Genomic DNA, 4,714 nt, shown 5'->3' on the forward strand with positions numbered 1-4,714 from the left:
TAACTATTATATAAAATATAGTTAAAAGATTGTTATAGGCTGCCTTTTTTTACTGAAATGTGTGTATGTGTGGTTTATACATTTTAGACTCTTTATCCTAAACCATTTTGCAAAAATGATATAGGTTACTGATCAGTTATTTTCACCGAGTCAACGAATTGATGGTAATGCGCAAAAAAACTACTGCACAGTAAGGCAATGTCAGAAAAATTATATTTAAAAACATCGGATTTAAAATACAGATTCTAACCATTCTAAATAGCATTAATAAAGTTATAATCCTCAAAAAAACTCCTACCATTATTTTAAAAAACAAAATGATCAACAACTCTATATCCACACTAAATAAAACCCCCGGCCATAGTCAATTAGCAGATTCTTCTCTCCATTAATGATCTCAAAATTCTTCCAATGAAAAAATATTTAATTCATCAAAATATGAAGAAGCACTTAAACAAAACAGTTTTAAAAACTTTCACTTAAAGTACAATCCAAAAGATAAGACAACCCTCAAAAGAAAAAGGAATACAGTTTGGTTTACCCCACCCTACAATAAAAGCGTCTCTACCAATGTTTGCCAAATATTTTTGCAATTAATAGATTAGCATATCCAACCTTCAAACCCATAGCACAGGCTTTTCAATCGAAATACTACAAAAATTAGCTAAAGCTGCTAAAACGACATTTCAAAAATCATAAAAAAGTCACAACAAAAAAATAAAATAAAATAACAGGAAATCTTCCTTACAATTGCAAACAAAAAAAAATCTGTCTAATAAATAAATACTGGAAAGCAACAATTATAATTTCCAAATGTATAACATCTTCCCAAAACACGCCCAGCAAAGCATACATTGGTATATCAGACGAAGTGTCGAAAAAAAGATATGCAAACCACAAACAATCATTTACAAATAAAATACTTTCAAATGTAACCATTCTATCAAAATTTATATGGAAAACTAGAAAAAAGCTGAAAGAAACACCAGTGTTAAATTGGTCTATACAAAAAAAGCACCTGCTTTATATAGGATAGACCAATACAACAACAATACAATAAAAAATGTTTACTTTGTTTATATAAAATACTAAGAATTTTAATTTATAAAAATGCTAAAGAGCTACTTAATAAATAAATAGAACTGATTTCCAAATATCGTCACTAAATCAAATTTTTATTAGGCAACCACAAACCAAAAGATCAGAGATACGTGGTAGTACTAATAGTTTTTTTATTTAGGTTTTCTCTGTGTACTTTCAACTGAACATAAATTTTATCGAACTAACTATGTTTGTACTTAACCTGATGATTGCAACATCATAAAACTTCAGGTTGTGAAAATCGCTTAGTTTTCATTTTCTACTATATTATAGCTCTGACTTAAATTTGGGTTTGATTTAAATACTGCTCTGTACCCTGCTTTTCGGAATATTTTTTGAAGTTTTGGTGAAAGGCCTGGTACCCAAGGTAAAGACACTACAGGAAGATTGTTGCATTCTGATGGAATTTTGTTTTTATTTTGTCTTTTTTGATGGAATAACATTGATATAAGCAAAGTTCTATGAGTTGCTTTATTTCAGGTATACTTAGTTTTGTTAAGTTTTTATATGATAAATTGTTACTTAATTGTTCTAAAAGTATAACGGTGGCTTCTTTTAACGGAATTGACGGGTACAAATTTACAACATCATAAGATACTTAAATATCATTGTTGGCGACATTCCAATTTTCAGCTTTTTTTATAAAGTCAAAAGAGTTTTTTTGACTTTTTTGACTTTATAAAAAAAGCTGAAAATTGGAATGTCGCCAACAATGATATTCAAGTATCTTATGATGTTGTAAATTTGTACCCGTCAATTCCGTTAAAAGAAGCCACCGTTATACTTTTAGAACAATTAAGTAACAATTTATCATATAAAAACTTAACAAAACTAAGTATACCTGAAATAAAGCAACTCATAGAACTTTGCTTATATCAATGTTTTTTTCATTGGAACAATGAGATTCACGTAATGGAAAACTCAGGACCAATCGGACTTTCTTTCATGGTTGTTCTCGCGGAATCTTTTCTACAATTCCATGAAAATAATGCAATTAAAATGGCTTTGACACAAAATCCGGCACTTAATCTAAAATCATTTTTAAGATACGTTGACGATAGTCATGCAAGATTTCCTAACATCAAACAAGCAAAACAGTTCCAAGATATTTTAAATCAACAACATCCTGCAATACAATACACAATTGAAGTTAAAAACGAAACAAAAACGCTTAACTTTCTTGACATAACCATTACAAATAACACACTAGGAAAATATGAGTACAAAGTATATCGAAAAGAGGCAATCACTAACATTCAAATTAAACCGCATTCAAATCACGATCCAAATATTTTAACAGCTATATTTAAAGGTTTTCTCCACAGAGCTTACTCCATCTGTAGTAAACATCATTTGCAAAACGAAATAAATTTTTTAATTGACATGTTTATTGAAAATCGGTACGATGAAAAGCTATTGAGGAATATTACACACCAATTCCATCAAAAAAGACAAAATAAAAACAAAATTCCATCAGAATGCAACAATCTTCCTGTAGTGTCTTTACCTTGGGTACCAGGCCTTTCACCAAAACTTCGAAAAATATTCCGAAAAGCAGGGTACAGAGCAGTATTTAAATCAAACCCAAATTTAAGATCTTTATTAACATCAAAAAACAAAACAAAACTACCAAGTAACAGCTAACCTGGAACGTATATAATAAAATGCAACTGCTCCAAAGTCTACATAGGTGAAACAAAAATGCAGGTAAGTACGCGGATGCATCAACATCAGAAGAGCATTAATAAAAACAAGTCTAATCAATATGCATTAGCATATCATAAAACCTTTTGCAAAGAAAATATTATTTGGGAAAAAACAAGAACGTTAAAAGTAGAAAATAAAAAGTTTGAAAGAAAAATTAGAGAGGCGTTAGAAATACAAAACAACATGTGCTCTGCGCGAAACGGCGGAATTAACCTTGATGAAAGCCAATATGTAAAAACTATGTTTTGGACGCCATTTTTAAAATTTAAAAATCGAAAGAAGCCATTCAACCGCTGACGTCAATAGTAACAATTTTATATAAACTATAACGATTAAAAATTATTGTAACATTTTACAAGCTGATGATGCTGGTATCTATAACCCAGCGAAAATTTCTTATAAAATAATATTATTTGTATTGAGAGAAACTGTATTTCTTGATGTTTTAAAATAATATATAATATACTCTCATACAAGATATCATCTTTCAAATATATATATATGTATACATATATATATATTTTTATATATATATATATATATATATATATATATATATATATATATATATATATATACTAATATGTTATTAAGTATGTATATGTTATAACTATGTACACAAGTTGATATATATATGTATATATAAATATATATATATAATCATATATATATATATATATATATATATATATATATATATATATATATATATATATATATATGTATGTATGTATATTTTTATATATTAATGTATATATATATATATATATATATATATATATATATATATTTATATATATATATATATATATAAATATATATATATATATATATATATATATAAATATATATATATATATATATATATATATATATATATATATATATATATATATATATATATATATATATATACATATATATATTTATATATATATATATATGGATATATTTATATATATGTATATATACATAGATATATATTTTTATATGTATATATATATATATATATATATATATATATATATATATTATTGTTATTATGTATATATATATATATATATATATATATAAATATATATATATATATTTATATTTATACATATATTTATAGGTAAACCCACATATAAGCGTACCCAAATAAGTATACATACATATATTGGTATGTATATAAATACATATATAGGGTCATTTCGGATAAAGCAAGCCGGTCGCCTAAATATTGCAATTTTACGAAATCAAATTATGCTTTTGATTTATAACAATTTATTTAATATTAGTTATTCATTTTAATGTCTAATGAATATTTTAAAAACAGTTGCTAAGCAATTATTTTCACGGTGGTATAATTATAATCATTCGAGTAGTAACAAAACGTTTTTTCGCTTTAAGACCTTATATTTTATTTAGCTTCAATTAAGAAAAGTGAGTATTTCATATTTGACACTATTTATAGTAAGTATGATTGTAATATTAGTAATATTTGAAACTATTTCAAAAAATACAGTGTTGATATGTATTTAGGCGATGATAAAGTTTTTTAATAGAACTTTTAACCTGGCTCGGTTTTGCATAATTGTTAGATAAACCGAGCCAAGGGCATTCAGGTAAACCGAGCCATTGGCTCACTTGTCCAAAAATTGCAATAATAAATAGATATAAAAAATATTATGAATTTGTTTGCTTTTTGACCCACATGAATTGTTAATTTATTGGAATTTTTTATGATATTTTTACAGAATGGTACGTTATCAACCGATCACGGCCCGAAGAAGCCAAAAATCTCAAGGAAAACAAAAATTGTCCGAGCAGGTACCGGCAATTCGAGGACAACGTCGAAGTCCAAAAAAACTGCCGAGGCCTCAAAGTCATGCAGGCACAAAACTAAATTTATGGCAAAAAGGAA

This window comes from Hydra vulgaris, chromosome 05 (genome assembly GCF_038396675.1).
Source record: "Hydra vulgaris chromosome 05, alternate assembly HydraT2T_AEP".
NCBI classification, from domain to species: Eukaryota; Metazoa; Cnidaria; class Hydrozoa; order Anthoathecata; family Hydridae; genus Hydra; species Hydra vulgaris.